The sequence below is a fragment of the Nothobranchius furzeri genome, chromosome 14 (assembly GCF_043380555.1).
Source record: "Nothobranchius furzeri strain GRZ-AD chromosome 14, NfurGRZ-RIMD1, whole genome shotgun sequence".
Classification (NCBI taxonomy): domain Eukaryota; kingdom Metazoa; phylum Chordata; class Actinopteri; order Cyprinodontiformes; family Nothobranchiidae; genus Nothobranchius; species Nothobranchius furzeri.
Window position 1 is genome coordinate 60,368,462 of NC_091754.1, and position 20,811 is coordinate 60,389,272.

Consider the following 20,811-nt stretch of genomic DNA (forward strand, 5'->3'; position numbering starts at 1 on the left):
TTGTCAACAGAATCATTTGTCAAAGTCTTGTATTGATGGCCAGTATAGGGATCGAACCCATGACCTTGGCGTTATTAGCACCACACTCTAACCAGCTGAGCTAACCGGCCACTTTGGTTGAATCAATTCATATGTGAAAAAAAGTAACGAATTTCCAATGAATGTCAGTGATCACTTTAGTATTTGCAAAGATTATGATATTCATAGGTTTTGGTCAATGTTAAACTCGTTTATGTCTGAGAATCTCCTTGAAAGAGTTTCAGATTCTGTTGAGGGATAAAATGCAATACTGGACTGCTAACAGCAGTAAGATGAATGGCACTTGAGCTCTCTGATGCTACGAGACAGTTTTGGGACCACTGTTTATTTAAGAACTACTAGTTTCACTCTTCAAACAACTCTTTTAGTTTAGATTTGTTACAGGTAGATGTGGTATTTGCGGTACTTTGGAACAATTGTTGAGTAGATGGCTATCAGACTAACACATTTCTTGGTTTCTGATTTTTAGTCAACAGAATCATTTGTCAAAGTCTTGTATTGATGGCCAGTATGGGGATCGAACCCATGACCTTGGCGTTATTAGCACCACGCTCTAACCAGCTGAGCTAACCGGCCCCATTGGTTGAGTCAATTCATATGTGTAAAAAAGTAACTAATTTCCAATGAATGTCAGTGATCACTTTAGTATTTGCAAAGATTATGATATTCATAGGTTTTGGTCAATGTTAAACTCATTTATGTCTGAGAATCTCTTTGAAAGAGTTTCAGATTCTGTTGAGGGATAAAATGCAATACTGGACTGCTAACAGCTCATAGCAGTAAAATGAATGTCAGAAGAATGGCACTTGACCTCTCTGATGCTACGAGACAGTTTTGGGACCACTGTGTATTTAAGAACTACTAGTTTCACTTTTCAACCAACTCTTTTAGTTTAGATTTGTTTCAAGTAGATGTGGTGTTTGCGGTCCCCTGGAACAATTGTTGAGTAGATGGCTATCAGACCAACAAGATTATTGGCTTCTGATTTTTAGTCAACAGAATCATTTATCAAAGTAGTGTAATGATGGCCAGTATGGGGATCGAACCCATGACCTTGGCGTTATTAGCACCACGCTCTAACCAGCTGAGCTAACCGGCCACATTGGTTGCTTCAATTCATATGTGAAAAAAAGTAACTAATTTCCAATGAATGTCAGTGATCACTTTAGTATTTGCAAAGATTATGATATTCATAGGTTTTGGTCAATGTTAAACTCATTTATGTCTGAGAATCTCTTTGAAAGAGTTTCAGATTCTGTTGAGGGATAAAATGCAATACTGGACTGCTAACAGCTCATAGCAGTAAAATGGAAGTCAGAAGAATGGCACTTGACCTCTCTGATGTTACGAGACAGTTTTGGGACCACTGTGTATTTAAGAACTACTAGTTTCACTTTTCAACCAACTCTTTTAGTTTAGATTTGTTTCAGGTAGATGTGGTGTTTGCAGTCCCCTGGGACAATTGTTGAGTAGATGGCTATCAGACCAACAAGATTATTGGCTTCTGATTTTTAGTCAACAGAATCATTTATCAAAGTCTTGTATTGATGGCCAGTATGGGGATCGAAGCCATGACCTTGGCGTTATTAGCACCACGCTCTAACCAGCTGAGCTAACCAGCCACATTTGTTGCATCAATTCATATGTGAAAAAAAGTAACTAATTTCCATTGATATTCAGTCTTTCAGCACTTTAGGATTTGAAAAGATTATGATATTCATAAGTTTTGGTCAATGTTAAACTCATTTATGTCTGAGAATCTCCTTGAAAGAGTTTCATTTTCTGTCGATGGATACAATGCAAGACTGGACTGCTAACAGCTCATAGCAGTAAATGCAATGTCAGAAGAATGCCACTTGACCTCTCTGATGCTACGAGACAGTTTTGGCACCACTGTTTATTTAAGAACTACTAGTTTCACTCTTCAACCAACTCTTTTAGTTTAGATTTGTTTCAGGTAGATGTGGTATTTGCGGTACTTTGGAACAATTGTTGAGTAGATGGCTATCAGACTAACACATTTCTTGGCTTCTGATTTTTAGTCAACAGAATCATTTGTCAAAGTCTTGTATTAATGGCCAGTATGGGGATCTAACCCATGACCTTGGCGTTATTAGCACCACGCTCTATCCAGCTGAGCTAACCGGCCACATTGGTTGCTTCAATTCATATGTGAAAAAAAGTAACTAATTTCCATTGAATGTCAGTGATCACTTTAGTATTTGCAAAGATTATGATATTCATAGGTTTTGGTCAATGTTAAACTAGTTTATGTCTGAGAATCTCCTTGAAAGAGTTTCAGATTCTGTTGAGGGATAAAATGCAATACTGGACTGCTAACAGCTCATAGCAGTAAGATGAATGTCAGAAGAATGGCACTTGACCTCTCTGATGTTACGAGACAGTTTCGGGACCACTGTTTATTTAAGAACTACTAGTTTCACTTTTCAACCAACTCTTTTAGTTTAGATTTGTTACAGGTAGATGTGGTGTTTGAGGTCCCCTGGAACAATTCTTGAGTAGATGGCTATCAGACCAACAAGATTATTGGCTTCTGATTTTAAGTCAACAGAATCATTTATGAAAGTCTTGTATTGATGGCCAGTATGGGGATCGAACCCATGACCTTGGCGTTATTAGCACCATGCTCTAACCAGCTGAGCTAACCGGCCACATTGGTTGCTTAAATTCATATGTGAAGAAAAGTAACTAATTTCCATTGATATTCAGTCTTTCAGCACTTTAGGATTTGAAAAGATTATGATATTCATAAGTTTTGGTCAATGTTGAAACTCGTTTATGTCCGAGAGTCCCCTTTAAAGATTTTCAGTTTCTGTCGAGGGATAAAATGCGAGACTGGACTGCCAACAGCTCATAGCAGTAAAAGGAATGTCAGAAGAATGCCACTTGACCTCTCTGATGCTAAGAGACAGTTTTGGCACCACTGTTTATTTAAGAACTACGTTTCACTTTTAAAACATCTCTTTTAGTTTAGCTTTGTTTCAGGTAGATGTGGTATTTGCGGTCCCCTGGAACATTTGTTGAGTAGATGGCTATCAGACAAACAATTTCCTCAGCTTCTGATTGTTAGTCAACAGAATCATTTATCAAAGTCTTGGATTGATGGCCAGTATGTGGATCGAACCCATGACCTTGGCGTTATTAGCACCACGCTCTAACCAGCTGAGCTAACCGGCCACATTTGTTGCTTCAATTCATATGTGAAAAAAAGTAACAAATTTCCATTGAATGTCAGTGATCACTTTAGTATTTGCAAAGATTATGATATTCATAGGTTTTGGTCAATGTTAAACTCGTTTATGTCCGAGAATCTCCTTGAAAGAGTTTCAGATTCTGTTGAGGGATAAAATGCAATACTGGACTGCTAACAGCAGTAAGATGAATGGCACTTGACCTCTCTGATGCTACGAGACAGTTTTGGGACCACTGTGTATTTAAGAACTACTAGTTTCACTTTTCAACCAACTCTTAGTTTAGATTTGTTTCAGGTAGATGTGGTGTTTACGGTCCCCTGGAAAATTGTTGAGTAGATGGCAATCAGACCAACAAGATTATTGGCTTCTGATTTTTAGTCAACAGAATCATTTATCAAAGTAGTGTAATGATGGCCAGTATGGGGATCGAACCCATGACCTTGGCGTTATTAGCACCACGCTCTAACCAGCTGAGCTAACCGGCCACTTCAATTCATATGTGAAAAAAAGTAACTAATTTCCAATGAATGTCAGTGATCACTTTAGTATTTGCAAAGATTATGATATTCATAGGTTTTGGTCAATGTTAAACTCATTTATGTCTGAGAATCTCTTTGAAAGAGTTTCAGATTCTGTTGAGGGATAAAATGCAATACTGGACTGCTAACAGCTCATAGCAGTAAAATGAATGTCAGAAGAATGGCACTTGACCTCTCTGATGTTACGAGACAGTTTTGGGACCACTGTTTATTTAAGAACTACTAGTTTCACTTTTCAACCAACTCTTTTAGTTTAGATTTGTTTCAGGTAGATGTGGTGTTTGCAGTCCCCTGGAACAATTGTTGAGTAGATGGCTATCAGACCAACAAGATTATTGGCTTCTGATTTTTAGTCAACAGAATCATTTATCAAAGTCTTGTATTGATGGCCAGTATGGGGATCGAAGCCATGACCTTGGCGTTATTAGCACCACGCTCTAACCAGCTGAGCTAACCGGCCACATTGGTTGCTTCAATTCATATGTGAAAAAAAGTAACTAATTTCCATTGAATGTCAGTGATCACTTTAGTATTTGCAAAGATTATGATATTCATAGGTTTTGGTCAATGTTAAACTCATTTATGTCTGAGAATCTCTTTGAAAGAGTTTCAGATTCTGTTGAGGGATAAAATGCAATACTGGACTGCTAACAGCTCATAGCAGTAAAATGAATGTCAGAAGAATGGCACTTGACCTCTCTGATGCTACGAGACAGTTTTGGGACCACTGTTTATTTAAGAACTACTAGTTTCACTTTTCAACCAACTCTTTTAGTTTAGATTTGTTTCAGGTAGATGTGGTGTTTGCGGTCCCCTGGAACAATTGTTGAGTAGATGGCTATCAGACCAACAAGATTATTGGCTTCTGATTTTTAGTCAACAGAATCATTTATCAAAGTAGTGTAATGATGGCCAGTATGGGGATCGAACCCATGACCTTGGCGTTATTAGCACCACGCTCTAACCAGCTGAGCTAACCGGCCACATTGGTTGCTTCAATTCATATGTGAAAAAAAGTAACTAATTTCCAATGAATGTCAGTGATCACTTTAGTATTTGCAAAGATTATGATATTCATAGGTTTTGGTCAATGTTAAACTCATTTATGTCTGAGAATCTCCTTGAAAGAGTTTCATTTTCTGTCGATGGATACAATAGAAGACTGGACTGCTAACAGCTCATAGCAGTAAATGCAATGTCAGAAGAATGCCACTTGACCTCTCTGATGCTACGAGACAGTTTTGGCACCACTGTTTATTTAAGAACTACTAGTTTCACTCTTCAACCAACTCTTTTAGTTTAGATTTGTTTCAGGTAGATGTGGTATTTGCGGTAGTTTGGAACAATTGTTGAGTAGATGGCTATCAGACTAACACATTTCTTGGCTTCTGATTTTTAGTCAACAGAATCATTTGTCAAAGTCTTGTATTGATGGCCAGTATGGGAATCGAACCCATGACCTTGGCGTTATTAGCACCACGCTCTAACCAGCTGAGCTAACCGGCCACATTGGTTGAATCAATTCATATGTGAAAAAAAGTAACTAATTTCCAATGAATGTCAGTGATCACTTTAGTATTTGCAAAGATTATGATATTCATAGGTTTTGGTCAATGTTAAACTCATTTATGTCTGAGAATCTCTTTGAAAGAGTTTCAGATTCTGTTGAGGGATAAAATGCAATACTGGACTGCTAACAGCTCATAGCAGTAAAATGAATGTCAGAAGAATGCCACTTGACCTCTCTGATGCTACGAGACAGTTTTGGGACCACTGTGTATTTAAGAACTACTAGTTTCACTTTTCAACCAACTCTTAGTTTAGATTTGTTTCAGGTAGATGTGGTGTTTGCGGTCCCCTGGAAAATTGTTGAGTAGATGGCAATCAGACCAACAAGATTATTGGCTTCTGATTTTTAGTCAACAGAATCATTTATCACAGTAGTGTAATGATGGCCAGTATGGGGATCGAACCCATGACCTTGGCGTTATTAGCACCACGCTCTAACCAGCTGAGCTAACCGGCCACATTGGTTGCTTCAATTCATATGTGAAAAAAAGTAACTAATTTCCAATGAATGTCAGTGATCACTTTAGTATTTGCAAAGATTATGACATTCATAGGTTTTGGTCAATGTTAAACTCATTTATGTCTGAGAATCTCTTTGAAAGAGTTTCAGATTCTGTTGAGGGATAAAATGCAATACTGGACTGCTAACAGCTCATAGCAGTAAAATGAATGTCAGAAGAATGGCACTTGACCTCTCTGATGTTACGAGACAGTTTTGGGACCACTGTTTATTTAAGAACTACTAGTTTCACTTTTCAACCAACTCTTTTAGTTTAGATTTGTTTCAGGTAGATGTGGTGTTTGCAGTCCCCTGGAACAATTGTTGAGTAGATGGCTATCAGACCAACAAGATTATTGGCTTCTGATTTTTAGTCAACAGAATCATTTATCAAAGTCTTGTATTGATGGCCAGTATGGGGATCGAAGCCATGACCTTGGCGTTATTAGCACCACGCTCTAACCAGCTGAGCTAACCAGCCACATTGGTTGCATCAATTCATATGTGAAAAAAAGTAACTAATTTCCATTGATATTCAGTCTTTCAGCACTTTAGGATTTGAAAAGATTATGATATTCATAAGTTTTGGTCAATGTTGAAACTCATTTATGTCTGAGAGTCTCCTTGAAAGAGTTTCAGTTTCTGTCGAGGGATAAAATGCAATACTGGACTGCTAACAGCTCATAGCAGTAAAAGGAATCTCAGAAGAAGGACATTTGACCTCTCTGATGCTAAGAGACAGTTTTGGGATCACTGTCTATTTAAGAACTAAGTTTTCACATTTCAAACATCTCTTTTAGTTTAGATTTGTTTCAGGTAGATGTGGTATTTGCGGTACTCCAGAACATATGTTAAGTAGATAGCTATCAGACTAACACATTTCTTGGCTTCTGATTTTTAGTCAACAGAATCATTTATCAAAGTCTTGTATTGATGGCCAGTATGGGGATCGAACCCATTACCTTGGCGTTATTAGCATCACGCTCTAACCAGCTGAGCTAACCGGCCACATTGGTTGAATCAATTCATATGTGGAAAAAAGTAACTAATTTCCAATGAATGTCAGTGAACACTTTAGTATTTGCAAAGATTATGATATTCATAGGTTTTGGTCAATGTTAAACTCGTTTATGTCTGACAATCTCCTTGAAAGAGTTTCAGATTCTGTTGAGGGATAAAATGCAATACTGGACTGCTAACAGCAGTAAGATGAATGGCACTTGACCTCTCTGATGTTACGAGCCAGTTTCGGGACCACTGTTTATTTAAGAACTACTAGTTTCACTTTTCAGCCAACTCTTTTAGTTTAGATTTAATTCAAGTAGATGTGGTGTTGGCGGTCCCCTGGAACAATTGTTGAGTAGATGGCTGTCAGACCAACAAGATTATTGGCTTCTGATTTTTAGTCAACAGAATCATTTATCAAAGTCTTGTATTGATGGCCAGTATGGGGATCGAACCCATGACCTTGGCGTTATTAGCACCATGCTCTAACCAGCTGAGCTAACCGGCCACATTGGTTGCTTCAATTCATATGTGAAAAAAAGTAACTAATTTCCATTGATATTCAGTCTTTCAGCACTTTAGGATTTGAAAAGATTATGATATTCATAAGTTTTGGTCAATGTTGAAACTCGTTTATATCTGAGAGTCTCCTTGAAAGAGTTTCAGTTTCTGTCGAGGGATAAAATGCAATACTGGACTGCTAACAGCTCATAGCAGTAAAAGGAATCTCAGAAGAAGGACATTTAACCTCTCTGATGCTAAGAGACAGTTTTGGGATCACTGTCTATTTAAGAAGTAAGTTTACACATTTCAAACATCGCTTTTAGTTTAGATTTGTTTCAGGTAGATGTGGTATTTGCGGTCCCCTGGAACATTTGTTGAGTAGATGGCTATCAGACCAACAAAATTCTAGGCTTCTGCTTTTTAGTCAACAGAATCGTTTCTTAAAAACTTGTATTGATGGCCCGTAAGGGGATCGAACCCATGACCTTGGCGTTATTAGCACCACGCTCTAACCAGCTGAGCTAACCGGCCACATTTGTTGCTTCAATTCATATGTGAAAAAAAGTAACTAATTTCCATTGATATTCAGTCTTTCAGCACTTTAGGATTTGAAAAGATTATGATATTCATAAGTTTTGGTCAATGTTGAAACTCGTTTATGTCTGAGAATCTCCTTGAAAGAGTTTCAGTTTCTGTCGATGGATAAAATGCAAGACTGGACTGCTAACAGCTCATAGCAGTAAAAGTAATGTCAGAAGAATGCCACTTGACCTCTCTGATGCTAAGAGACAGTTTTGGCACCACTGTTTATTTAAGAACTACGTTTCACTTTTCAAACATCTCTTTTAGTTTAGATTTGTTTCAGGTAGATGTGGTATTTGCGGTCCCCTGGAACATTTGTTGAGTAGATGGCTATCAGACAAACAAATTCCTCAGCTTCTGATTGTTAGTCAACAGAATCATTTATCAAAGTCTTGTATTGATGGCCAGTATGTGGATCGAACCCATGACCTTGGCGTTATTAGCACCACGCTCTAACCAGCTGAGCTAACCGGCCACATTGGTTGCTTCAATTCATATGTGAAAAAAAGTAACAAATTTCCATTGAATGTCAGTGATCACTTTAGTATTTGCAAAGATTATGATATGCATAGGTTTTGGTCAATGTTAAACTCGTTTATGTCTGAGAATCTCCTTGAAAGAGTTTCAGATTCTGTTGAGGGATAAAATGCAATACTGGACTGCTAACAGCAGTAAGATGAATGGCACTTGAGCTCTTTGATGCTACGAGACAGTTTTGGGACCACTGTTTATTTAAGAACTACTAGTTTCACTCTTCAACCAACTCTTTTAGTTTAGATTTGTTTCAGGTAGATGTGGTATTTGCGGTACTTTGGAACAATTGTTGAGTAGATGGCTATCAGACTAACACATTTCTTCGCTTCTGATTTTTAGTCAACAGAATCATTTGTCAAAGTCTTGTATTAATGGCCAGTATGGGGATCTAACCCATGACCTTGGCGTTATTAGCACCACGCTCTATCCAGCTGAGCTAACCGGCCACATTGGTTGCTTCAATTCATATGTGAAAAAAAGTAACTAATTTCCATTGAATGTCAGTGATCACTTTAGTATTTGCAAAGATTATGATATTCATAGGTTTTGGTCAATGTTAAACTAGTTTATGTCTGAGAATCTCCTTGAAAGAGTTTCAGATTCTGTTGAGGGATAAAATGCAATACTGGACTGCTAACAGCTCATAGCAGTAAGATGAATGTCAGAAGAATGGCACTTGACCTCTCTGATGTTACGAGACAGTTTCGGGACCACTGTTTATTTAAGAACTACTAGTTTCACTTTTCAACCAACTCTTTTAGTTTAGATTTGTTACAGGTAGATGTGGTGTTTGAGGTCCCCTGGAACAATTGTTGAGTAGATGGCTATAAGACTAACACATTTCTTCGCTTCTGATTTTTAGTCAACAGAATCATTTGTCAAAGTCTTGTATTAATGGCCAGTATGGGGATCTAACCCATGACCTTGGCGTTATTAGCACCACGCTCTATCCAGCTGAGCTAACCGGCCACATTGATTGCTTCAATTCATATGTGAAAAAAAGTAACTAATTTCCATTGAATGTCAGTGATCACTTTAGTATTTGCAAAGATTATGATATTCATAGGTTTTGGTCAATGTTAAACTAGTTTATGTCTGAGAATCTCCTTGAAAGAGTTTCAGATTCTGTTGAGGGATAAAATGCAATACTGGACTGCTAACAGCTCATAGCAGTAAGATGACTGTCAGAAGAATGGCACTTGACCTCTCTGATGTTACGAGACAGTTTCGGGACCACTGTTTATTTAAGAACTACTAGTTTCACTTTTCAACCAACTCTTTTAGTTTAGATTTGTTACAGGTAGATGTGGTGTTTGAGGTCCCCTGGAACAATTGTTGAGTAGATGGCTATCAGACCAACAAGATTATTGGCTTCTGATTTTAAGTCAACAGAATCATTTATGAAAGTCTTGTATTGATGGCCAGTATGGGGATCGAACCCATGACCTTGGCGTTATTAGCACCATGCTCTAACCAGCTGAGCTAACCGGCCACATTTGTTGCTTCAATTCATATGTGAAGAAAAGTAACTAATTTCCATTGATATTCAGTCTTTCAGCACTTTAGGATTTGAAAAGATTATGATATTCATAAGTTTTGGTCAATGTTGAAACTCGTTTATGTCCGAGAGTCCCCTTTAAAGATTTTCAGTTTCTGTCGAGGGATAAAATGCGAGACTGGACTGCTAACAGCTCATAGCAGTAAAAGTAATGTCAGAAGAATGCCACTTGACCTCTCTGATGCTAAGAGACAGTTTTGGCACCACTGTTTATTTAAGAACTACGTTTCACTTTTCAAACATCTCTTTTAGTTTAGATTTGTTTCAGGTAGATGTGGTATTTGCGGTCCCCTGGAACATTTGTTGAGTAGATAGCTATCAGACAAATCAAATTCCTCAGCTTCTGATTGTTAGTCAACAGAATCATTTATTTAAGTCTTGTATTGATGGCCAGTATGTGGATCGAACCCATGACCTTGGCGTTATTAGCACCACGCTCTAACCAGCTGAGCTAACCGGCCACATTGGTTGCTTCAATTCATATGTGAAAAAAAGTAACAAATTTCCATTGAATGTCAGTGATCACTTTAGTATTTGCAAAGATTATGATATTCATAGGTTTTGGTCAATGTTAAACTCGTTTATGTCTGAGAATCTCCTTGAAAGAGTTTCAGATTCTGTTGAGGGATAAAATGCAATACTGGACTGCTAACAGCAGTAAGATGAATGGCACTTGAGCTCTTTGATGCTATGAGACAGTTTTGGGACCACTGTTTATTTAAGAACTACTAGTTTCACTTTTCAACAATCTCTTTTAGTTTAGATTTGTTTCAGGTAGATGTGGTAATTGCGATACTTTGGAACAATTGTTGAGTAGATGGCTATCAGACTAACACATTTCTTGGCTTCTGATTTTTAGTCAACAGAATCATTTGTCAAAGTCTTGTATTTATGGCCAGTATGGGAATCGAACCCATGACCTTGGCGTTATTAGCACCACGCTCTAACCAGCTGAGCTAACCGGCCACATTGGTTGCTTCAATTCATATGTGAAAAAAAGTAACTAATTTCCAATGAATGTCAGTGATCACTTTAGTATTTGCAAAGATTATGATATTCATAGGTTTTGGTCAATGTTAAACTCATTTATGTCTGAGAATCTCCTTGAAAGAGTTTCATTTTCTGTCGATGGATAAAATGCAATACTGGACTGCTAACAGCTCATAGCAGTAAAATGAGTGTCAGAAGAATGGCACTTGACCTCTCTGATGCTACGAGGCAGTTTTGGGACCACTGTGTATTTAAGAACTACTAGTTTCACTTTTCAACCAACTCTTAGTTTAGATTTGTTTCAGGTAGATGTGGTGTTTGCGGTCCCCTGGAACAATTGTTGAGTAGATGGCTATCAGACCAACAAGATTATTGGCTTCTGATTTTTAGTCAACAGAATCATTTATCAAAGTAGTGTAATGATGGCCAGTATGGGGATCGAACCCATGACCTTGGCGTTATTAGCACCACGCTCTAACCAGCTGAGCTAACCGGCCACATTGGTTGCTTCAATTCATATGTGAAAAAAAGTAACTAATTTCCAATGAATGTCAGTGATCACTTTAGTATTTGCAAAGATTATGATATTCATTAGTTTTGGTCAATGTTGAAACTCATTTATGTCTGAGTCTCCTTGAAAGAGTTTCAGTTTCTGTAGAGGGATAAAATGCAATACTGGACTGCTAACAGCTCATAGCAGTAAAAGGATTCTCAGAAGAAGGACATTTGACCTCTCTGATGCTAAGTGACAGTTTTGGGATCACTGTCTATTTAAGAACTAATTTTGCACATTTCAAACATCTCTTTTAGTTTGGATTTGTTTCAGGTAGATGTGGTATTTGCGGTACTCCAGAACATTTGTTAAGTAGATAGCTATCAGACTAACACATTTCTTGGCTTCTGATTTTTAGTCAACAGAATCATTTATCAAAGTCTTGTATTGATGGCCAGTATGGGGATCGAACCCATTACCTTGGCGTTATTAGCATCACGCTCTAACCAGCTGAGCTAACCGGCCACATTGGTTGAATCAATTCATATGTGTAAAAAAGTAACTAATTTCCAATGAATGTCAGTGATCACTTTAGTATTTGCAAAGATTATGATATTCATAGGTTTTGGTCAATGTTAAACTCATTTATGTCTGAGAATCTCCTTGAAAGAGTTTCATTTTCTGTCGATGGATAAAATGCAATACTGGACTGCTAACAGCTCATAGCAGTAAAATGAATGTCAGAAGAATGCCACTTGACCTCTCTGATGCTACGAGACAGTTTTGGGACCACTGTGTATTTAAGAACTACTAGTTTCACTTTTCAACCAACTCTTAGTTTAGATTTGTTTCAGGTAGATGTGGTGTTTGCGGTCCCCTGGAACAATTGTTGAGTAGATGGCTATCAGACCAACAAGATTATTGGCTTCTGATTTTTAGTCAACAGAATCATTTATCAAAGTAGTGTAATGATGGCCAGTATGGGGATCGAACCCATGACCTTGGCGTTATTAGCACCACGCTCTAACCAGCTGAGCTAACCGGCCACATTGGTTGCTTCAATTCATATGTGAAAAAAAGTAACTAATTTCCAATGAATGTCAGTGATCACTTTGGTATTTGCAAAGATTATGATATTCATTAGTTTTGGTCAATGTTGAAACTCATTTATGTCTGAGTCTCCTTGAAAGAGTTTCAGTTTCTGTAGAGGGATAAAATGCAATACTGGACTGCTAACAGCTCATAGCAGTAAAAGGATTCTCAGAAGAAGGACATTTGACCTCTCTGATGCTAAGTGACAGTTTTGGGATCACTGTCTATTTAAGAACTAAGTTTGCACATTTCAAACATCTCTTTTAGTTTAGATTTGTTTCAGGTAGATGTGGTATTTGCGGTACTCCAGAACATTTGTTAAGTAGATAGCTATCAGACTAACACATTTCTTGGCTTCTGATTTTTAGTCAACAGAATCATTTATCAAAGTCTTGTATTGATGGCCAGTATGGGGATCGAACCCATTACCTTGGCGTTATTAGCATCACGCTCTAACCAGCTGAGCTAACCGGCCACATTGGTTGAATCAATTCATATGTGAAAAAAAGTAACTAATTTCCAATGAATGTCAGTGAACACTTTAGTATTTGCAAAGATTATGATATTCATAGGTTTTGGTCAATGTTAAACTCGTTTATGTCTGACAATCTCCTTGAAAGAGTTTCAGATTCTGTTGAGGGATAAAATGCAATACTGGACTGCTAACAGCAGTAAGATGAATGGCACTTGAGCTATCTGATGCTACGAGACAGTTTTGGGACCACTGTTTATTTAAGAACTACTAGTTTCACTCTTCAACCAACTCTTTTAGTTTAGATTTGTTACAGGTAGATGTGGTATTTGCGGTACTTTGGAACAATTGTTGAGTAGATGGCTATCAGACTAACACATTTCTTGGCTTCTGATTTTTAGTCAACAGAATCATTTGTCAAAGTCTTGTATTGATGGCCAGTATGGGGATCGAACCCATGACCTTGGCGTTATTAGCACCACGCTCTAACCAGCTGAGCTAACCGGCCACATTGGTTGAATCAATTCATATGTGTAAAAAAGTAACTAATTTCCAATGAATGTCAGTGATCACTTTAGTATTTGCAAAGATTATGATATTCATAGGTTTTGGTCAATGTTAAACTCATTTATGTCTGAGAATCTCTTTGAAAGAGTTTCAGATTCTGTTGAGGGATAAAATGCAATACTGGACTGCTAACAGCTCATAGCAGTAAAATGAATGTCAGAAGAATGGCACTTGACCTCTCTGATGTTACGAGACAGTTTTGGGACCACTGTTTATTTAAGAACTACTAGTTTCACTTTTCAACCAACTCTTTTAGTTTAGATTTGTTTCAGGTAGATGTGGTGTTTGCAGTCCCCTGGAACAGTTGTTGAATAGATGGCTATCAGACCAACAAGATTATTGGCTTCTGATTTTTAGTCAACAGAATCATTTATCAAAGTCTTGTATTGATGGCCAGTATGGGGATCGAAGCCATGACCTTGGCGTTATTAGCACCACGCTCTAACCAGCTGAGCTAACCAGCCACATTTGTTGCATCAATTCATATGTGAAAAAAAAGTAACTAATTTCCATTGATATTCAGTCTTTCAGCACTTTAGGATTTGAAAAGATTATGATATTCATAAGTTTTGGTCAATGTTGAAACTCATGTATGTCTGAGAGTCTCCTTGAAAGAGTTTCAGTTTCTGTCGAGGGATAAAATGCAATACTGGACTGCTAACAGCTCATAGCAGTAAAAGGAATCTCAGAAGAAGGACATTTGACCTCTCTGATGCTAAGAGACAGTTTTGGGATCACTGTCTATTTAAGAACTAAGTTTGCACATTTCAAACATCTCTTTTAGTTTAGATTTGTTTCAGGTAGATGTGGTATTTGCGGTACTCCAGAACATTTGTTAAGTAGATAGCTATCAGACTAACACATTTCTTGGCTTCTGATTTTAGTCAGCAGAATCATTTATCAAAGTCTTGTATTGATGGCCAGTATGGGGATCGAACCCATTACCTTGGCGTTATTAGCACCACGCTCTAACCAGCTGAGCTAACCAGCCACATTGGTTGAATTAATTCATATGTGGAAAAAAAGTAACTAATTTCCAATGAATGTCAGTGAACACTTTAGTATTTGCAAAGATTATGATATTCATAGGTTTTGGTCAATGTTAAACTCGTTTATGTCTGAGAATCTCCTTGAAAGAGTTTCAGATTCTGTTGAGGGATAAAATGCAATACTGGAATGCTAACAGCAGTAAGATGAATGTCACTTGAGCTCTCTGATGCTACAAGACAGTTTTGGGACCACTATTTATTTAAGAACTACTAGCTTCACTTCTCAACCATCTCTTCTAGTTTAGATTTGTTTCAGGTAGATGTGGTATTTGCGGTATTCTGGAACATTTGTTGAGTAGATGGCTATCAGACTAACACATTTCTTGGCGGTACTCTGGAACATTTGTTGAGTAGATGGCCATCAGACTAACACATTTCTTGGCTTCTGATTTTTTGTCAACAGAATCATTTGTCAAAGTCTTGTATTGATGGCCAGTATAGGGATCGAACCCATGACCTTGGCGTTATTAGCACCACACTCTAACCAGCTGAGCTAACCGGCCACATTGGTTGAATCAATTCATATGTGAAAAAAAGTAACGAATTTCCAATGAATGTCAGTGATCACTTTAGTATTTGCAAAGATTATGATATTCATAGGATTTGGTCAATGTTAAACTCGTTTATGTCTGAGAATCTCCTTGAAAGAGTTTCAGATTCTGTTGAGGGATAAAATGCAATACTGGACTGCTAACAGCAGTAAGATGAATGGCACTTGAGCTCTCTGATGCTACGAGACAGTTTTGGGACCACTGTTTATTTAAGAACTACTAGTTTCACTCTTCAAACAACTCTTTTAGTTTAGATTTGTTACAGGTAGATGTGGTATTTGCGGTACTTTGGAACAATTGTTGAGTAGATGGCTATCAGACTAACACATTTCTTGGCTTCTGATTTTTAGTCAACAGAATCATTTGTCAAAGTCTTGTATTGATGGCCAGTATGGGGATCGAACCCATGACCTTGGCGTTATTAGCACCACGCTCTAACCAGCTGAGCTAACCGGCCCCATTGGTTGAGTCAATTCATATGTGTAAAAAAGTAACTAATTTCCAATGAATGTCAGTGATCACTTTAGTATTTGCAAAGATTATGATATTCATAGGTTTTGGTCAATGTTAAACTCATTTATGTCTGAGAATCTCTTTGAAAGAGTTTCAGATTCTGTTGAGGGATAAAATGCAATACTGGACTGCTAACAGCTCATAGCAGTAAAATGAATGTCAGAAGAATGGCACTTGACCTCTCTGATGCTACGAGACAGTTTTGGGACCACTGTGTATTTAAGAACTACTAGTTTCACTTTTCAACCAACTCTTTTAGTTTAGATTTGTTTCAAGTAGATGTGGTGTTTGCGGTCCCCTGGAACAATTGTTGAGTAGATGGCTATCAGACCAACAAGATTATTGGCTTCTGATTTTTAGTCAACAGAATCATTTATCAAAGTAGTGTAATGATGGCCAGTATGGGGATCGAACCCATGACCTTGGCGTTATTAGCACCACGCTCTAACCAGCTGAGCTAACCGGCCACATTGGTTGCTTCAATTCATATGTGAAAAAAAGTAACTAATTTCCAATGAATGTCAGTGATCACTTTAGTATTTGCAAAGATTATGATATTCATAGGTTTTGGTCAATGTTAAACTCATTTATGTCTGAGAATCTCTTTGAAAGAGTTTCAGATTCTGTTGAGGGATAAAATGCAATACTGGACTGCTAACAGCTCATAGCAGTAAAATGGAAGTCAGAAGAATGGCACTTGACCTCTCTGATGTTACGAGACAGTTTTGGGACCACTGTGTATTTAAGAACTACTAGTTTCACTTTTCAACCAACTCTTTTAGTTTAGATTTGTTTCAGGTAGATGTGGTGTTTGCAGTCCCCTGGGACAATTGTTGAGTAGATGGCTATCAGACCAACAAGATTATTGGCTTCTGATTTTTAGTCAACAGAATCATTTATCAAAGTCTTGTATTGATGGCCAGTATGGGGATCGAAGCCATGACCTTGGCGTTATTAGCACCACGCTCTAACCAGCTGAGCTAACCAGCCACATTTGTTGCATCAATTCATATGTGAAAAAAAGTAACTAATTTCCATTGATATTCAGTCTTTCAGCACTTTAGGATTTGAAAAGATTATGATATTCATAAGTTTTGGTCAATGTTAAACTCATTTATGTCTGAGAATCTCCTTGAAAGAGTTTCATTTTCTGTCGATGGATACAATGCAAGACTGGACTGCTAACAGCTCATAGCAGTAAATGCAATGTCAGAAGAATGCCACTTGACCTCTCTGATGCTACGAGACAGTTTTGGCACCACTGTTTATTTAAGAACTACTAGTTTCACTCTTCAACCAACTCTTTTAGTTTAGATTTGTTTCAGGTAGATGTGGTATTTGCGGTACTTTGGAACAATTGTTGAGTAGATGGCTATCAGACTAACACATTTCTTGGCTTCTGATTTTTAGTCAACAGAATCATTTGTCAAAGTCTTGTATTAATGGCCAGTATGGGGATCTAACCCATGACCTTGGCGTTATTAGCACCACGCTCTATCCAGCTGAGCTAACCGGCCACATTGGTTGCTTCAATTCATATGTGAAAAAAAGTAACTAATTTCCATTGAATGTCAGTGATCACTTTAGTATTTGCAAAGATTATGATATTCATAGGTTTTGGTCAATGTTAAACTAGTTTATGTCTGAGAATCTCCTTGAAAGAGTTTCAGATTCTGTTGAGGGATAAAATGCAATACTGGACTGCTAACAGCTCATAGCAGTAAGATGAATGTCAGAAGAATGGCACTTGACCTCTCTGATGTTACGAGACAGTTTCGGGACCACTGTTTATTTAAGAACTACTAGTTTCACTTTTCAACCAACTCTTTTAGTTTAGATTTGTTACAGGTAGATGTGGTGTTTGAGGTCCCCTGGAACAATTCTTGAGTAGATGGCTATCAGACCAACAAGATTATTGGCTTCTGATTTTAAGTCAACAGAATCATTTATGAAAGTCTTGTATTGATGGCCAGTATGGGGATCGAACCCATGACCTTGGCGTTATTAGCACCATGCTCTAACCAGCTGAGCTAACCGGCCACATTGGTTGCTTAAATTCATATGTGAAGAAAAGTAACTAATTTCCATTGATATTCAGTCTTTCAGCACTTTAGGATTTGAAAAGATTATGATATTCATAAGTTTTGGTCAATGTTGAAACTCGTTTATGTCCGAGAGTCCCCTTTAAAGATTTTCAGTTTCTGTCGAGGGATAAAATGCGAGACTGGACTGCCAACAGCTCATAGCAGTAAAAGGAATGTCAGAAGAATGCCACTTGACCTCTCTGATGCTAAGAGACAGTTTTGGCACCACTGTTTATTTAAGAACTACGTTTCACTTTTAAAACATCTCTTTTAGTTTAGCTTTGTTTCAGGTAGATGTGGTATTTGCGGTCCCCTGGAACATTTGTTGAGTAGATGGTTATCAGACAAACAATTTCCTCAGCTTCTGATTGTTAGTCAACAGAATCATTTATCAAAGTCTTGTATTGATGGCCAGTATGTGGATCGAACCCATGACCTTGGCGTTATTAGCACCACGCTCTAACCAGCTGAGCTAACCGGCCACATTTGTTGCTTCAATTCATATGTGAAAAAAAGTAACAAATTTCCATTGAATGTCAGTGATCACTTTAGTATTTGCAAAGATTATGATATTCATAGGTTTTGGTCAATGTTAAACTCGTTTATGTCTGAGAATCTCCTTGAAAGAGTTTCAGATTCTGTTGAGGGATAAAATGCAATACTGGACTGCTAACAGCAGTAAGATGAATGGCACTTGACCTCTCTGATGCTACGAGACAGTTTTGGGACCACTGTGTATTTAAGAACTACTAGTTTCACTTTTCAACCAACTCTTAGTTTAGATTTGTTTCAGGTAGATGTGGTGTTTACGGTCCCCTGGAAAATTGTTGAGTAGATGGCAATCAGACCAACAAGATTATTGGCTTCTGATTTTTAGTCAACAGAATCATTTATCAAAGTAGTGTAATGATGGCCAGTATGGGGATCGAACCCATGACCTTGGCGTTATTAGCACCACGCTCTAACCAGCTGAGCTAACCGGCCACTTCAATTCATATGTGAAAAAAAGTAACTAATTTCCAATGAATGTCAGTGATCACTTTAGTATTTGCAAAGATTATGATATTCATAGGTTTTGGTCAATGTTAAACTCATTTATGTCTGAGAATCTCTTTGAAAGAGTTTCAGATTCTGTTGAGGGATAAAATGCAATACTGGACTGCTAACAGCTCATAGCAGTAAAATGAATGTCAGAAGAATGGCACTTGACCTCTCTGATGTTACGAGACAGTTTTGGGACCACTGTTTATTTAAGAACTACTAGTTTCACTTTTCAACCAACTCTTTTAGTTTAGATTTGTTTCAGGTAGATGTGTTGTTTGCAGTCCCCTGGAACAATTGTTGAGTAGATGGCTATCAGACCAACAAGATTATTGGCTTCTGATTTTTAGTCAACAGAATCATTTATCAAAGTCTTGTATTGATGGCCAGTATGGGGATCGAAGCCATGACCTTGGCGTTATTAGCACCACGCTCTAACCAGCTGAGCTAACCAGCCACATTGGTTGCATCAATTCATATGTGAAAAAAAGTAACTAATTTCCATTGATATTCAGTCTTTCAGCACTTTAGGATTTGAAAAGATTATGATATTCATAAGTTTTGGTCAATGTTGAAACTCGTTTATGTCTGAGAATCTCCTTGAAAGAGTTTCAGTTTCTGTCGATGGATAAAATGCAAGACTGGACTGCTAACAGCTCATAGCAGTAAAAGTAATTTCAGAAGAATGCCACTTGACCTCTCTGATGCTAAGAGACAGTTTTGGCACCACTGTTTATTTAAGAACTACGTATCTTTTTTCAAACATCTCTTTTAGTTTCGATTTGTTTCAGGTAGATGTGGTATTTGCGGTCCCCTGGAACATTTGTTGAGTAGATAGCTATCAGACAAACAATTTCCTCAGCTTCTGATTGTTAGTCAACAGAATCATTTATCAAAGTCTTGTATTGATGGCCAGTATGGGGATCGAACCCATGACCTTGGCGTTATTAGCACCACGCTCTAACCAGCTGAGCTAACCGGCCACATTGATTGCTTCAATTCATATGTGAAAAAAAGTAACAAATTTCCATTGAATGTCAGTGATCACTTTAGTATTTGCAAAGATTATGATATTCATAGGTTTTGGTCAATGTTAAACTCGTTTATGTCTGAGAATCTCCTTGAAAGAGTTTCAGATTCTGTTGAGGGATAAAATGCAATACTGGACTGCTAACAGCTCATAGCAGTAAAATGAATGTCAGAAGAATGGCACTTGACCTCTCTGATGCTACGAGACAGTTTTGGGATCACTGTCTATTTAAGAACTAAGTTTGCACATTTCAAACATCTCTTTTAGTTTAGATTTGTTTCAGGTAGATGTGGTATTTGCGGAACCCTGGAACATTTGTTGAGTAAATGGCTATCAGACTAACACAAGTCTTGGCTTCTGATTTTTAATCAACAGAATCATTTGTCAAAGTCTTGTATTGATTGCCACTATGGGGATCGAACCCATGACCTTGGCGTTATTAGCACCATGCTCTAACCAGCTGAGCTAACCGGCCACATTTGTTGAATCAATTCATATGTGAATAAAAGTAACGAATTTCCAATGAATGTCAGTGATCACTTTAGTATTTGCAAAAATTATGATATTCATAGGTTTTGGTCAATGTTAAACTCGTTTATGTCTGAGAATCTCCTTGAAAGAGTTTCAGATTCTGTTGAGGGATAAAATGCAATACTGGACTGCTAACAGCTCATAGCAGTAAGATGAATGTCACTTGAGCTCTCTGATGCTACAAGACAGTTTTGGGACCACTGTTTATTTAAGAACTACTAGTTTCACATTTCAAACATCTCTTTTAGTTTAGATTTGTTTCAGGTAGATGTGGTATTTGCGGTACTCTGGAACATTTGTTAAGTAGATGGCTATTAGACTAACACATTTCTTGGCTTCTGATTTTTAGTCAAC

The 20,811-nt window shown here is 37.6% G+C and overlaps 1 protein-coding gene and 30 non-coding genes across 33 annotated transcripts in view; 1 reads left to right on the forward strand and 30 right to left on the reverse strand.

Moving 5' to 3' along the window:
* The window catches only part of prox3 (prospero homeobox 3), a 177,811-nt gene that overhangs the window by 147,307 nt on the left and 9,693 nt on the right, over positions 1-20,811 (forward strand). The gene's annotated exons all lie outside the window — the stretch shown is intronic.
* Positions 37-110, reverse strand: trnai-aau (transfer RNA isoleucine (anticodon AAU)). Its single transcript has one exon. It is a non-coding gene; the product is annotated as a tRNA-Ile (tRNA).
* On the reverse strand, positions 542-615 carry trnai-aau (transfer RNA isoleucine (anticodon AAU)). The gene has a single exon. It is a non-coding gene; the product is annotated as a tRNA-Ile (tRNA).
* On the reverse strand, positions 1,065-1,138 carry trnai-aau (transfer RNA isoleucine (anticodon AAU)). The gene has a single exon. It is a non-coding gene; the product is annotated as a tRNA-Ile (tRNA).
* trnai-aau (transfer RNA isoleucine (anticodon AAU)) lies at positions 2,115-2,188 on the reverse strand. The gene has a single exon. It is a non-coding gene; the product is annotated as a tRNA-Ile (tRNA).
* trnai-aau (transfer RNA isoleucine (anticodon AAU)) lies at positions 2,638-2,711 on the reverse strand. Its single transcript has one exon. It is a non-coding gene; the product is annotated as a tRNA-Ile (tRNA).
* trnai-aau (transfer RNA isoleucine (anticodon AAU)) lies at positions 3,164-3,237 on the reverse strand. The gene has a single exon. It is a non-coding gene; the product is annotated as a tRNA-Ile (tRNA).
* Positions 3,666-3,739, reverse strand: trnai-aau (transfer RNA isoleucine (anticodon AAU)). The gene has a single exon. It is a non-coding gene; the product is annotated as a tRNA-Ile (tRNA).
* Positions 4,180-4,253, reverse strand: trnai-aau (transfer RNA isoleucine (anticodon AAU)). The gene has a single exon. It is a non-coding gene; the product is annotated as a tRNA-Ile (tRNA).
* On the reverse strand, positions 4,703-4,776 carry trnai-aau (transfer RNA isoleucine (anticodon AAU)). Its single transcript has one exon. It is a non-coding gene; the product is annotated as a tRNA-Ile (tRNA).
* On the reverse strand, positions 5,226-5,299 carry trnai-aau (transfer RNA isoleucine (anticodon AAU)). The gene has a single exon. It is a non-coding gene; the product is annotated as a tRNA-Ile (tRNA).
* On the reverse strand, positions 5,746-5,819 carry trnai-aau (transfer RNA isoleucine (anticodon AAU)). Its single transcript has one exon. It is a non-coding gene; the product is annotated as a tRNA-Ile (tRNA).
* trnai-aau (transfer RNA isoleucine (anticodon AAU)) lies at positions 7,301-7,374 on the reverse strand. The gene has a single exon. It is a non-coding gene; the product is annotated as a tRNA-Ile (tRNA).
* On the reverse strand, positions 8,354-8,427 carry trnai-aau (transfer RNA isoleucine (anticodon AAU)). The gene has a single exon. It is a non-coding gene; the product is annotated as a tRNA-Ile (tRNA).
* On the reverse strand, positions 8,859-8,932 carry trnai-aau (transfer RNA isoleucine (anticodon AAU)). The gene has a single exon. It is a non-coding gene; the product is annotated as a tRNA-Ile (tRNA).
* On the reverse strand, positions 9,382-9,455 carry trnai-aau (transfer RNA isoleucine (anticodon AAU)). Its single transcript has one exon. It is a non-coding gene; the product is annotated as a tRNA-Ile (tRNA).
* On the reverse strand, positions 9,905-9,978 carry trnai-aau (transfer RNA isoleucine (anticodon AAU)). The gene has a single exon. It is a non-coding gene; the product is annotated as a tRNA-Ile (tRNA).
* Positions 10,432-10,505, reverse strand: trnai-aau (transfer RNA isoleucine (anticodon AAU)). Its single transcript has one exon. It is a non-coding gene; the product is annotated as a tRNA-Ile (tRNA).
* trnai-aau (transfer RNA isoleucine (anticodon AAU)) lies at positions 10,937-11,010 on the reverse strand. The gene has a single exon. It is a non-coding gene; the product is annotated as a tRNA-Ile (tRNA).
* Positions 11,458-11,531, reverse strand: trnai-aau (transfer RNA isoleucine (anticodon AAU)). The gene has a single exon. It is a non-coding gene; the product is annotated as a tRNA-Ile (tRNA).
* On the reverse strand, positions 12,500-12,573 carry trnai-aau (transfer RNA isoleucine (anticodon AAU)). The gene has a single exon. It is a non-coding gene; the product is annotated as a tRNA-Ile (tRNA).
* On the reverse strand, positions 13,526-13,599 carry trnai-aau (transfer RNA isoleucine (anticodon AAU)). Its single transcript has one exon. It is a non-coding gene; the product is annotated as a tRNA-Ile (tRNA).
* On the reverse strand, positions 14,576-14,649 carry trnai-aau (transfer RNA isoleucine (anticodon AAU)). The gene has a single exon. It is a non-coding gene; the product is annotated as a tRNA-Ile (tRNA).
* On the reverse strand, positions 15,137-15,210 carry trnai-aau (transfer RNA isoleucine (anticodon AAU)). Its single transcript has one exon. It is a non-coding gene; the product is annotated as a tRNA-Ile (tRNA).
* trnai-aau (transfer RNA isoleucine (anticodon AAU)) lies at positions 15,642-15,715 on the reverse strand. The gene has a single exon. It is a non-coding gene; the product is annotated as a tRNA-Ile (tRNA).
* On the reverse strand, positions 16,165-16,238 carry trnai-aau (transfer RNA isoleucine (anticodon AAU)). Its single transcript has one exon. It is a non-coding gene; the product is annotated as a tRNA-Ile (tRNA).
* Positions 17,215-17,288, reverse strand: trnai-aau (transfer RNA isoleucine (anticodon AAU)). The gene has a single exon. It is a non-coding gene; the product is annotated as a tRNA-Ile (tRNA).
* On the reverse strand, positions 17,738-17,811 carry trnai-aau (transfer RNA isoleucine (anticodon AAU)). The gene has a single exon. It is a non-coding gene; the product is annotated as a tRNA-Ile (tRNA).
* On the reverse strand, positions 18,264-18,337 carry trnai-aau (transfer RNA isoleucine (anticodon AAU)). The gene has a single exon. It is a non-coding gene; the product is annotated as a tRNA-Ile (tRNA).
* Positions 18,766-18,839, reverse strand: trnai-aau (transfer RNA isoleucine (anticodon AAU)). The gene has a single exon. It is a non-coding gene; the product is annotated as a tRNA-Ile (tRNA).
* trnai-aau (transfer RNA isoleucine (anticodon AAU)) lies at positions 19,806-19,879 on the reverse strand. The gene has a single exon. It is a non-coding gene; the product is annotated as a tRNA-Ile (tRNA).